The following is a 14,577-nucleotide window of genomic DNA, read 5'->3' as shown; positions in this document are numbered from 1 at the left end:
ATAAAGGATGTCATACTACTCCATAGGTACTCCAGATTAATATCAGAAATGCAGAAACAGCGTGTGTTACGTGAGCTTTAAGATGTTGAAAATGGTGCTGAAAACCTCTTTACGTAACTTCACTCTAAAAATGACTTTGTTTTTTTTACCCGTGCTGGGTAAATATTGGACTAAACACATGCTGGGCTCAGATGACCCAACATTGGGTCATTTTTAACCCAGTGTTGGGTCATCTTAGCCCACCATGGGTTATAATAACCCAACAGCTGGGTAAAAACTGCTTTTGGGTGACTTTTTAATATTCTGTCAAGGGTCCCCTGCTGAAAAAACCAGCTTAAACCAGCCTAAGCTGGTTGGCTGGTTTTAGCTGGTTTAAGATGGAAATAGCTGGTTTTAGCTGGTCTCCCAGCCTGGTCAAGGTGGTCTCCCAGGCTGGCCAGGCTGGTCAAGCTGGTCTCCCAGGCTGGCCAGGATGGTCAAGCTGGTCTCCCAGGCTGGTCAAGCAGGTCTCCCAGCCTGGCCAGGCTGGTATTATGGCTGGTCAAGCTGGTCTCCCAGCCTGGTCAAGGTGGTCCCCCAGGCTGGCCAGGCTGGTCAAGCTGGTCTCCCAGCCTGGCCAGGCTGGTATTATGGCTGTTCAAGCTGGTCTCCCAGGCTGGCCAGGCTGGTCAAGCTGGTCTCCCATCTGGGCAGGCTGGTCAAGCTGGTCTCCCAGCCTGGCTGGTCAAGCTGGTCTCCTAGCCTGGCCCAGCTAAGACAAGCCAGCCGGACCACCAAGCAGGCATGACCAATCTTCAACGTTGAAATTTGGTTGAAATAACCTCAGTTGTTTTTTCAACATTGAGACAATGTTGAAACAACGGTGAATGGTAAACGATTGCAAAAGGTTAATACAATGCTTAAAAATCAACTTTGAAATTTGGTTAAAATGATGCCAGTACGGTGAATGGTAAACGATTGTATTATGACATTTTAATTTGTGAATCCTTTAGATAAAAATTTAAAAACTCATTTAATGAAAATACTTATATTTTATGTATACTATTTGATTGATTTTAACACTGGTGGGGCATGTGATTTCCATATGAATTCAGGAGATGGATTAGGCTGGATAATTTTTTTGTAAGTATTATTATGGTTGTTTTATTTTTATTAAATTTTCATCACAATGTCTAAAATATAACGTTTCAAATATACATTTTAAGAATACCATTAATAATATAATAACATCCAACCTTTTATCGGCTTTCTTTACGGTGCCACAGACAGGTCCCTCAGCCTTTTGTAAGCAAAACATGCCCATGCGGGCCCACTGTGGGGTATACTGTGGGACAGTGTGGGCAGGGCAAACTCACACCACATCCCAAATGGGCCCCCGAATTATCATTGGTTGTTATCTTAGCAGATAATTTTCTTTTGATGTTTGTTGTTAAATCAAAAACAAGTTACTACACTTTTATTATAATAAAACCATATTTTTATTTTTATTTTTTTATAAAGCTCTGTCCATTTAGAACAAAATGTGCAGGCATGCTTATGAAATAATTGAACCCACCCCCGGGTGAAGATCCAAAAAGCTATGTTTTAAAAGCACAATATTTCTGTTTATTTTAATACAAGAAATATTTATTGTAATACAAGTTCTAATTTTCAGTTCAGTCTGGACGTGGGACATCTTTTTTTACCATCTTTATTGTTTTTTTAACATGTTGTCTTTTGTTATGTGTTATTAGCTATGGTTATTAGTCATGTTCGACTTCATGCAGCGCTGCTAGAACAGACATCATACGTTGATGACGTCAATGTATCGCGAGAGCGAGTCAAGAAATTACACTCTCGCGGTACATTGACGTTATCAACCTGTCAGCGCAGCAAGAAGTCGAGCACACGTATTTGCGGGGGCGCGCCTCCGTCATCCTGAGTTCAAAGTGGATTTTAACCGTTTACCTCCGACGACAGTTTTCATTTCTATGGCAAATTCTAAGGTAAGTTTTCATTAATTCCTGATTAAGTCATTAAAATCAGTTCACAGTTATGTTTATTTTGTTTTTAGTAACAGTTAATTCGATATGACTAAAATATTCTGAACTTTAATGTTGACTGTTGATGCAGTTGTTTGACTGAGCTCGTGACGCATCTGAGCTAATGTATGCAGATCTTTTATTTGTCTTTACCTTCTATAAAAATGTGTTATCCTCGTTATTCAAATTTATTTGACATTGTTTAGATAATTATAACGCAAGTTATTTCAATGTAGGGTTTGACGCGTAAATGTAAGGTTATTTAACTTACAGTACGGGCACACAGTTTACAGTAGCCTGTTAAAACGGTTAAGAATTTAAACCGAAGCCATCAATTCTGGATTAAGTTAATAACTATTGTATATTTATGTTCACTTTTCTTTACAGGTCATTTTCTTGTTGTGTTTTGATGTTTTCCATTGGCTGAAGAGTAAGTATTACTTTGTGTTTATATTTGCATCCAAAACATAAGTGCTCAAAAAGTGCATATCTGGTTTATCATTGTCATTAGGAAAATATAAGAAAATAATTTAGGATACAACAATTATTGTTCAGCACAGCAATTCATTTCTTTTGTATGTCACTATTCCTTCTACAGTATGTACAGTAGGCTTACATATTTCAAACCCTTTGTTTTCAATAGACAAAGACACAAGTTAATTCATAGTTCAGAGTGGATGTTGATGCAGGTTTTAGAGAGGCTTCATATTGACATATAAAATTGGTCTTTGTGGTGGTGTACATAACAGCATCTTTATGTATTATGGTTTTAATCATAATTTTTTAAATGATGGCTATGTCCATGAGCTACCACCCACCATTGTAAAGCACCACCAAGCTAGCATTTTGTAATAGAAATCAATAATTTACTATTTATTTTTGAAGCATCTCCCCTACAACATTACAATGCATTTAGTATTTGTTTTGTATTCAGATCAAATTCTACTAATCATAATAACTAAGATGCAGTGTTTTGTATTTCACAATTTATATTTTCTTTTGAAAAGGGGCCATGACTTGTTTTTTATTTTATTATGTGTTTTATATTGGAGGCAGATTACCATGCAATTTGAAGAAGTGTGATAAAATACACAGAGGTGAAGTCATTTGTCTTTCCAGATGCCCAAATCTGTACCACTCAAAAAGTAATGAAGTGACAGTGTACCATGACAAAAAATTTAAACATTCTTTATTTCTTTCAAAGTTGTACTTGGGCCACAGTTTTTTGTATTTCTAACCAAAACATTACATTTATGATTGTATACTAATGAAATATGTTTTTCTTTTTCTGAACTTTATCAAATGCAATGATAGCTAAGATGAGCCTGAAGAGGAGATTTGGGAAGTCTTTGCTTTGCCAGATCACCTGTGGTAAGTTTGTAAAACATATATTAAAAATAGGACCAGAACATCTCCTAATCAATTTTTTTTTATCAGGTCGGGATGTCTGCTAACAAGATGCCTTGTTGGTCTGGGCGAGTTTGAAGTCTCTCACAGACAGTCCAGAAGGTCTGGAGTCCATCTTAGCTTTTATTGGTAAGTGACTGCACAAAAGGCTGTTTGACCCACACGTAAAGCAACCAGTCAATGTTTGCTCTGTTCAGCATCTCTTTGGGGGGGGTTAATATTGATATGACCCAAGTATTCCGACCCTTTACTCAGTACTTAGTTGAAGCACCTTTTGAAGTAGCAATCTTTGCAACTCCTGGATTCATTTGTAACCAAAGCGATCAGAAGCACCATTCACTTCTATAGTATTCTTTTAGCCTATTATGGAAGTCAATGGTGCTTTCCGGTCAGTTTGGTTACAGACATTCCTTAAAATATCTTCATGTCTTTATGCGAACCCATCAGCAACCATCAAGAGAAATTGGAGGCAGCTGAGCTAAACTGCAGATATTGATGCAAATGATCTGAATATGTATAATGTAAATATAATATTGCAGTTTTCTTTTTTCATACATTTGCAGAAGTTTCTAAAATTCAGTTTTTACTTTGTCATGGGGTATGTATTGTAGATTTATGAGGAAAATATCTAAACAATTACAGTATCATGCAACCACCTTAAAATTTAAATGTGAAAGGGGTCTACCCTGAATACTTTCTGAATGCACTGTAGGTGATCTTGATTGAGGCTTATTGTCACCTTTGTAAACACAAAAGCTTTCTTCCTTCATCAGATGGCTATGCAATGTTTCTAGACAGACTATTAAAGAACACACACACACCCTGATGTGCAATAACAAGATTTTTTTTATACATGGGCTAAAAATGCATCATTTTTTGAAAATGACTTTTGTTTTCTCTTTAGATGCTGTCATCAGATTTTAAGTACAGTATGAGCCAGAATGGAAGGGTGTTGGTGGCCATAAGAAGACTGTGAGCTAAACCTACAACAAAATTCTTATTTGCAGTTTTCCTAGAATATTTTTTTCTATTCAGATGAATAAAATTACTTTAAAATATTATTTTGTTTTCATATTTTATGTTTTTATTCTGTATTTGGAATATTCCACTTCTGCACTACTAACTGGAAACCTAACTGTTTGAAAGAATTTGTTTTTATCTATAAAAGATCAATTTTAACAGCTGCTTTTATGTTTATTTAGAAAGGGTAGGCACATGCCATCATTCACAAACTTTACCTACTTTAGGTGTTTAGTTTTATGGATGGGGTTGTACTGTAGGTAATGAGCAGCAAATTGCATTCTTGTAATAATTACACTAAAACATGATATGTACAGCAAATCATTTGGTGAGTATTAAAATGTAATGTAAAAATCTATATTTAGTGTTAAAAAGTGTGTTAAAACTGCGTCGCGATATCAACCTTGATTCACCTTTGTTGAAAGTGTGATGTTGAAACAACATTGAAATGTTGTGAAATCAACATTGAAACAACGTTGTGAAGTCATCTTTGATCCACTTTTGCAAAACCAAAAGGTAATTCAACATTGATGCAACATTGGTCCCTGACGTTGATTCAACGTTGAAATGCCGGCCGAGAATCTAAGACCAGCCTAAACCAGCTAAAACCAGCCTGGACAGCTAAGACCAGCTTAAACCAGCTAAAACCAGCCTGGCCAGTTTAGACCAGCCTGACCAGCTTAAACCAGTCTGTCCATCTTAAACCAGCTTGACCAGCTTAAACCAGCCTGACCAGCTAAGACCAGCCACCCGACCAGCTAAAACCAGCTAAGACCAGCTTAAAGCAGCCTGGCCAGCTTAATCCAGCTAAAACCAGCCTGGCCAGCTAAGACCAGCCTGACCAGCTAAAACCAGTCTGTCCATCTAAAACCAGCTTGACCAGCTTAAACCAGCCTGACCAGCTAAGACCAGCCACCCGACCAGCTAAAACCAGCTAAGACCAGCTTAAAGCAGCCTGGCCATCTTAAACCAGCTAAAACCAGCCTGACCAGCTAAGACCAGCCACCCAACCAGCTAAGACCAGCTTAAACAAGCCTGACCAGCTAAAACCAGCCTGACCAACTAAAACCAGCCTGACCAACTAAGACCAGCCATCCTGACCAGCTAAGACCAGCCTGACCAGCTAAAACCAGCCTGACCAGCTAAAAAAGTCACCAAAACCCCTCTTAAACCAGCATGAAACATCCAGGCTGGGAGACCAGCTAAAACCAGCTTGACCAGCTTAAGCTGGTTTTAGCTGGTTTTTTCAGCAGGGTCTACAGATGTAAAATAGTCCTTTGGGCTAATTCTGGCACATTTACAGTCGTGTTTATGTATGTGCATTGTCTCCGTTTAACAAAATAAACTAACACAAAAAAACTCTGTATTAGGTACATTTTAAAGAGATAGTTTACTCCAAAATACAAATTTTATCATAAATCACTTACCCCCGTGTCGTTTCAAACTCGTAAGTCCTTTGATCGTGCTCAGAATACGCTTTTAGATATTTAGGATAAAAACCAGGAGGCTTGTGCTGTCCTGTAGACTGCAATATAACTAACACTATTCAAGCCAAGAAAAGAATGAAAGACAACACCAAAAATGTCAATATGCCATCAGTGGTTCAATCAAAATATTATGAAATCGACGAAAACACTTTTGTGAGCAAAGAAAACGAAATAATGACTTTATTCATCAATTTGTGTTACTCGGTTGCTTGGCAACTTCATCAGGAGGTCAAGATGTGAACTCGTAGTTGAACACGCAAACTAGGAAAACAAATTGAGCAATAAAGTCATTACTTTTGTTGTCTTTTATTCTTCTCTGGCCTTGAATACTGCCGGTTATATAGCAGTCTACGGGACAGTCACAAGCCTATCAGTTTTGATCAAAAAATGTATTTCCGAAGATGATTGCATGAATGGTGGGTTTGGAACAACACTGGGTAAGTGGTTTCTGATTTAATTTTTCATTTTGGAGGAAACTCTCTCTTTAACCCCGCAGTGTGTTCTGTCCAATATTTTCCCAGCATGGGTTAAAAACAATCCAGCCATTTTTAAAGTGTTGAAGGAAAACACCATCGTTTTTCAATATTTTACTATGTTCTTACCTCAACTTAGACAAATGAATACATCCCTATCTTTTTTTAATGCGTGCACTTAATCTTTGTACAGTGTGTCGTGACTGTGTTAGCATTTAGCCTAGCCCTATTCATTCCTTAGAATCCAAACAGGGATACATTTTTAAGCCACCGAACAGTTCCATGTTTTCCCTATTTAAAGACTGTTACACGAGTAAGTATGGGGGCACAAAATAAACGTGTTGATTTTTAAGCAGATAAAAAATGAGAACTATATTGTATGGCGAAAGAGCACTTAGTTTGCAGCACTTAGACCTCGGTGCGCAATAACATCATCTCTCCTGACTACTCCTCCTCTCACTCAAACTTTCGTCAATATCACCCATAAATCATCAGGCTGTAGTTCTTACTATGTAAGGTCAATACTGAAAACAAGTACTGTAGCTCTCCCAAATGCAGACACTCCTAACAATTCACCCTCACCTCCTTTCCACTGATCTAACTCCCAGTCATCCTGTTCTGCTGCTGCGCCTCAGACCTCCGTGACATTTTGTCAGTGTGTCTATTACAATATGTCTGGCCATGCTGTTCAGAGTAAACATATTTGCATTAGCCCGTATCCAAGACACTATTAACTCTGATCCATCCATAAAGACCTATTAGCGTTAATGCATGAGGTTATCCCATCCCATGGGACAGAATAATCACAAATTAAATCTTTAATAAAATACTTAATCTCATTGCACAGCAAACTGGATTTTTACCTGCAGATTTAAAGTTTCCTGTTTGTTAGATTTTTCTACGATTGGTAGTAGACGCTGAGACTATGATAGACATGAGTCTCTTTGAAAATGTCAGAAGAACAAAAATGTTTTAAAATATTAGACAAAGTTTATACATGTTAAGCTGGTTTAAATCATTTTAATTCAGGTTAAAATATTATCTATAATGTCAGACATAATTATTTTGTTATTTTTAATTCTGTTTTGTAATGCAAGTGGCACAAAAATGTAACACTTAAGTTATAAGCTATAAAAGAGCACCACTGAGATATGCATTTGAAACCCTCACTGGACAATATTTTTATATTAAAATGACAGAGAGCATTTCTTTGTGCAGTATGATATCTTCAACTTTGTAATGGAAATTCCTGAGCAAATCAACAGCTGTTGTCCGCAACTACAGCTCATTTCATCCACAGAAGCCGACAACAAGGACATACAAGGCTATGAGAGAAGCTTTCAGGAGAGTGAATGTGTATCAGGAGTCATTTCTACTAAATGATGTCCTCTTCATTGTAACTACAGTTGCCTGGCAACTGTTCATGCTCTTATCTTGTTCTGTCTGAGTCTGATAAGCTACTGTGAGTCTGAGGTGGATAGAGGCGTTTCATAACAGAGAGAGAAAGCTTTCATAGCAGTGAGCCAAAGGGACGGGAGCATGGAGAGGTTTCCACAAAAACAGTCTGGAATGGCATTCAAGAGTAGAAGAGTAGAGATACTTAAATTTGAAGAGATGAGATAAGAACATAATGTACAGGGGTGCACATAACTTTTTTGGCCTGGTTCTCAAAGGAGCACCTGGAGATGTTGCCTGGTGCTCACAGTATTCGCCATATATTTTTGGTTTAAACATGGCAGACGATGATTTAAATAAAATAAAATATGCCTGGTTATTGTTTTTCACCCATGTAACCTTCATAAATAACTACTAGCTTAACTTTGACGTCAGTCCTGGAGTACCGATGTCCTGCAGAGTTTAGCTTTTAGCTCTAATCAAGCACACCTGAACAAGATCATCAAGGTCACCTGACGACTGCAGGAAGGCAAAGTTTTATCAGGGTTGGAGCTAAAATGTGCAGGACATCGGCACTCCAGGACCAACGTTGCCTACCCCTGCTGTAGATCATCAGTAACAGTTTCCCAGAGAATTTTAGCAGAAACATTCTGAGACTGCACTGAAACTGGTTTCTATCAAGTCCTCTTAGCTACAAAATCGACCTCAATGAAAGCCTTGTAAATTTCCTCAGGGGAGAAAGAAACAAAGTGGAGAACAATGCTGAGTCAAAGACCTTCCCTCTGACCTCATTATTTATTTTCTCACTTGATGGAGGCAGGGTGAGGATAAGCAAAAATCACCGTGTGTGAATGTGTTTCTATGTGGTTATCAGGAGAAAATCAGGACCTTGACCAAGCATCAAGCTCTGTAAACAATACATAAACTTCCAGAAGGAAGGTTGTGGACCCCTTTAACAGATGCTTTCTAAATAAAAGTCACAATGCTTAGTGAATTGGTACTTGAAGAGTCCTAGGACCAATAGAAATCATTGATACAGTATGTGAAGGTCTTCACTTTGCATATTTAGATCCAGTGGACACTGAGAGGAATAATAAGCTGTAAAAACCCTCACTTGTTTAATTAATCTGCGTTTTTGACTACCTCTGAATGTGGTTGAAAGAGGATGAGCTAAAAAAATGTAAAACCCGCTTAAAGCTGTCTTTAGCATCATCCACTTGTGATCTGATTGACCATGCAAATTAATACTAGGTATAAATAGTCTCCAAAGGAGCTTGAGAAACCAAGGGCTAACGTCATGTCTCCTGGGCCACCAAGTCTGCCTTTGAGTCTGATCATCACCTTGTAAATAGGTTGGACAGCCACATACAAACAAACACACAGCCAGTAAGAGCACATCAGCAAAGCAAGATAAGAGACACTGTGTGCATTCAATGCTTTGCACGTGAAAGAACCAAACACATCTAGATTCTGAATTTCCAACACTGAAGAACACAGTGAACAGGTTGCTCTGTCAGAGTTCGTGAATACTTATGTTTTATCAGTTTTTATAAGATTCCTTGAAAGAAATACTTTGTAGGTGTGAGCAAAAATGTGCCATTTTGGGTGTGTCGTTTTAAATGCAAATGAGCTGATCTCTGCACTAGATGGCAGTGCTGTGATTGGATAGTGCAGATTAAGTGGCAGTATTTTCCCCTTCTGACATCACAGGGGGAGCCAAAATTAAATGACCTATTTTTTTACATGCTTGCAGAGAATGGTTTACCAAAACTAAGTTACTGGGTTGATTTTTTTCACATTTTCTATGTTGATAGAAGCATTGGGGACCCAATTATAGAACTTAAACATAGAAAAAGTCAGATTTTTCTTGATATGTCCACTTTAACCTGATAGCCTGCACAAGGACGCAGTCACACTGAAGAGTTCTTTATTTACATATATTTAAAGGAACAGTATGTAGGATTGTGGCCAAAACTGGTACTGCAATCACACAACTGGTGGCCAATATACAAAACGACAACATAAACATCAGTTGAGGGCTGCAACTACACTTTTTAAATAACAATATCCTGGTTATACCACTGTTGTTAGTGATATAAGTATTTGAAATGAAAATGATTTCTTAATGTCTAGTGACATATCAGGGCCATTTTATGATTAATTGATATAAATTTCTTACATACGGTTCCTTTAAAGTTACTGTTAGTTTAAATGTGCTTACATTAAACAACTATACATCATTAAAAAGATGGCAGTAATTTCTTCATTTTTGTCAGGAGCTATGAAAATAAAAAACAGAGTACATACCTTTAATCTGAAATATGACCCTCAGCTGCACTCATTGATAAAAAATACTCCTGCATGATCGTCATGAAAGCACTCAATGAAAAAAACATCCATTGGGGTTTTTAATTCAACAACATGTTGGTGAAGGAAATAATTGCTTTCATTTTGGGGGGAACATACCCTCTAAGACATTTTATTTATTGGTTCTAAATTTAAACTATAGACTGCTTTCACATCCTACAAATGTGTCCTTAATAATTGTTTAAAAATGCTATAGGCTACAACATTTCACTCATCTGACTGTGAAAAGATACACACCTTTAAGAGAGAGAGAGCGAGAGGGAGAGAGAGAGAGAGAGAGAGAGAGAGAGAGAGAGAGAGAGAGAGAGAGAGAAAGAGAGAGAGAGAGAGAGAGAGAGAGGTTTAGCTGTAACATCATTGGCTTTAATTATGGTAAGGCATTTTTGCGGTCTAATAACACTGATCCTGGTGACTCATTGTTCCCAAAAGCCACACACACACACATACACACACACACACACACACACACACACACGCACACACACACGTGCTCGCACACTTTCTCTCTCTTTTAGGTGTCACAGCTGGGAGTGTGTAAACAGGCCCATGGAAATGAAAAATAAGTCTGAGCATATATGACTTCCTACCTCAGAGTGAAAGTGAGGCCTCTACACAATCCAGCATTTATTACTAAGATCAAACACACAATTCTCATCCTATACACAAACACCTGGATTAGCTTAACCACAATAATGTAGTAATATTTTAACCTCACTGAGATCTGTCTGTTCGCCCAAAAACCACACAAAATGCAAAAAAGTCTCTAGAATTCAGCCAGGACTAGTTAACACTTTTGTAAATGTTGTTATTGGCAAGTTATGTTCATTACTGACATTATTGTGAGCATATAAGAATACAGTAAACAGCCAAGCCAACAAAAAACAAGAAAGATAAAGAGAAAAAGTAGTCTATTTATAGCGCTTTCTTTTCATTTTATTACCTTAATGCATGACACCTGTACTTTAAAAGCCCTTGAATAGTTTTGTAACTATGTCTTTATTATATACAGTCAGGTTAAAAATGTCTTGGTGATTCAGACACTCACAGAAAGTGAAAAGGAGAGAGAAAGGGAGAGAGAGAGAGAGAGAGAGAGAGAGCGAGAAGCTGAACTCTTTGACTCCTGGGATTAAGGAAAAGATAGACAGTGCATGTAAACAGAGCCTCTGCCGATGAACGACTCGCACCTCATTGTAATACACAAGACCCTTCTTTAACCCTTATCCCCGAGCTGACTTCCTGTAATCTCCTGTTCACAACAGCAAATATTTAACATACCAGCAAACAAATTTGGGACAGGATGAGTTCATGAGAGCAAAATTTTTTCCATAAAACTACCCAGGATTCGAGACAACAAAGAAGTTCACAGAAAATCTCTCTCAAGCACACAACAAATTCCTGACAGCTCGGGTACCACAGCACAGAACTGAACGTGGCATACAGAAACCCATCTCCTTTAATCTACCGTGTGGGTCGACATGGAAAAGGTTCCAGCACAGACAGTGTATTCACTGTATACATTTTATCATTACATGCATGTAACAAAGCCACCACCTACAAGACACCTAATACCCCCGAAAAGATCAACAAAGTGAGCGTAGATCACAAAGCGCATGTGTAAATAAAACGCATCCTACAGCTTCACTTTAAAAGGCTGAACTGTGCTAGGAACTGTTTAAGTTAAAAGGAATGCTAATGAAGATCAAAGAAAGGGGCTTTTCTCTAAAATCATCCTTTCAAAACCTCTTTTAGGGTCAGTTTAGTAAGTGTAATGTTTTTATATCCTCATTACTATCCTGTGTTGAGAGGCTGAAGGGTATTGCATACATCAGGCTTTGATGAGCTTCAAAGAGAAGCAACTTTTAAGGACATGACTTCACCCTCATCTGCACATCTGTAAACATTACCTGCTCCACAGGTGCGAGTGTCTGTGTGTGTTGCGTGTGGCTCAGATGGCATACAGATGACTGAAGCATGCAGGCACCAAACAAGACAGACCCACCAGCACTGACGGTTAGGGTTATTTTCCATAGACAGATCACAAGATGTTTTTTTCTCAATTATTATATATTAGGTTAAGATTAGTGAAATCATGCCAGATGAGGTACTTCTTTTACACACATTCAAACAGTTTAGGGTTTTTTTCTGCACTGCCATTCCTGGCATGTCACAATGAAAACTTATTCAAAAGTGTCTACATTTTAGAAGTGCTGTCAATTCTGGGATACTTCTAGATGGAATAAATGTAAACATATGCAATTTTTTGCTAAAGTATGGGATCAAGCTGAAAAGCTGTGACATCATACAATGCAAATACTCTCAACACAATGTTGCTTGCAGTCGCTCGCTGTAATCGTGATAAATGACTTTTCTTATATTTAAAAATCTGTTGCTAGAGACCAATAAACACAACATGAATTACTTTTAAGTTATTGTCAAAAATGATCAGAGCTTAAGAACTGTTAAAAGGATAGTTCACCCAAAAATGAAAATTCTGTCATCATTTACACACTGTCATGTTGTTACAAACCTGTACAAATTTCTTTGTTTTGCTGAAGACGAAATAATATATTTTGAGAAAATGTTTGTAACCAAAACGTTGGTGAGCCCCATTCACATTCATAGTAGGATAAAAGAATGCTTTGGAAGTGAATGGGGCTTATGAACGGTTTGATTGTAAAACATTCCTCAAATATCTTTCTTCAGGTTTATCAGAACAAAGAAATTTGTACAGGTTTGTAACAACATAACAGTAAGTAAATGATGACAGAATTTTCATTATTAGGTAAACTTTCCCTTTAAGGGTACTGCTAATAAAAAACCACTGAGCAGAATGTGTCAAATCCCAACGATTTCTGATGCCAGTGTCACAAATGGGTGTGAAGCAGTGTACACAGAACAGATACACTGCTGGTCTGTGTGAAGAGGGGAAAAATGCACTGTGGGAAGGACATCCAGCTCTGTGCGTTCCAACAGCTGTGTTTACTGCAGCCGTCTCACTCCCAACACACTCATCTCTCCAGGCACACACCTGGAGCCGGCGATGACGTGGAAATATTTTCACACACACATCAAACTCTCATTTACTCGAAGTTTTAGTATTTTCTTGGCATGATTGTTTGACATATTTTATAAGTATTAAGGCAGTGACATCAAAAACAAAAAGTAAAAACAATAGCAACTAATAAGTAAATTTTACATTTACAGTATGCATGTGGCAGATGCTTTTATCCATAGTAATTTTCAGTACATTCATACAATTTATCTATATGTGTGTTCCCTGAAAATCAAAACCACGACCTTTGCACTGCTATACACAATTAAAGGTGCCAATAATAGTAATAAAACAGTAGGATTGTTCAATATGCCATCTGGAATTAAATCAAATCCTCTTATCGTCCAGTTAGTGTGTTCGGTGATGTTGGCTGATTGAGAAGGGGACTGCCCAGACAGAGCCTGAGATCATGTGACAGGAATGCAGGGCTTGAGACTACACCATGTCCTGCTTTGCCCTTTAGATAAGCTTTCTGAAAATAGTCCACTCTCACACTTCTCCTCATTAGTTGCTCTGGATACTGTTCCTCCCTCAATATCCTGTAAACAAAACACAACTACGGTGTCCAGGAAGGTTCTTGTCGATTTTGGCTTGGAGAATTAAAGCAAATAGTGGAAAAAGGCCATGTCTTCTCAGAGCACCAGCTAGCTGTCGGTGTTTGACAAAAAGCGAGCCAGAATGGCTGTAGACCAGTGGATTTATGTGTCAAATTCTTTGTATATTAAATATTTAAATTTGCCGGAGTCGTTAAATATTGGTCTATGTACCGCCGCGCCAAAAAACTTTCATTTTTTCCTATAATGCTTCAGTGAGATCAGGTAAACATTTGGCTGGATAAAAAGCCGACTGCCTCTTTCACTATAAAGACTAAATAATGGAAGATATATAATAAATACTCATTTAAAATAAATGTAAAATGTTGTGCTGAAGTGGTGGAGAGATGCCAGTATAACTAACAGAGGTGAGCCAAGCATCCTTTCAAATTCACTTATATTGTGATTGACAAGCTTATATAAACATGTTCCTCCTGTACTTACATTTACAAATGAAGAGTTCAGATGCAAAACCCTCTAAGTGTGTCTGATACTAGGGAAGCGGTTTTGCATGTGGCTGACACATTTGGGTTGTATTCAGGTCCAAGTACTCACAAGGGACCCAAATTTGAATGTGGTCCAGGGCCGTTTCACATACAACTTCCATGCACTTTGAGGACTGCTGAAAAAAATTTGCAGATTTGTCCGACAAACCATTATTTCTGAATGGTCTGAGGTTGGGAATAAGCGGAATTGAAGAGAAAGTATTTGATGAACGTACTGTATAATACGTGCCGAGAGCATTCGGTTAATATCCTTATT

At 37.9% G+C, this 14,577-nt stretch overlaps 1 protein-coding gene and 1 long non-coding RNA gene across 2 annotated transcripts in view; one reads left to right on the top strand and one right to left on the bottom strand.

The window, feature by feature from the left end:
* fndc3ba (fibronectin type III domain containing 3Ba) overlaps positions 1-14,577 on the bottom strand; it is a 153,958-nt gene that overhangs the window by 80,374 nt on the left and 59,007 nt on the right. The gene's annotated exons all lie outside the window — the stretch shown is intronic.
* LOC135766848 (uncharacterized) lies at positions 1,917-4,489 on the top strand. Its single transcript, XR_010541830.2, has 5 exons — positions 1,917-1,985; positions 2,409-2,451; positions 3,336-3,392; positions 3,459-3,557; positions 4,333-4,489. It is a non-coding gene; the product is annotated as an uncharacterized lncRNA (long non-coding RNA).

This window comes from Paramisgurnus dabryanus, chromosome 6 (genome assembly GCF_030506205.2).
Source record: "Paramisgurnus dabryanus chromosome 6, PD_genome_1.1, whole genome shotgun sequence".
Lineage (NCBI taxonomy): Eukaryota > Metazoa > Chordata > Actinopteri > Cypriniformes > Cobitidae > Paramisgurnus > Paramisgurnus dabryanus.
This window is presented reverse-complemented; position numbering and strand designations above follow the sequence as displayed.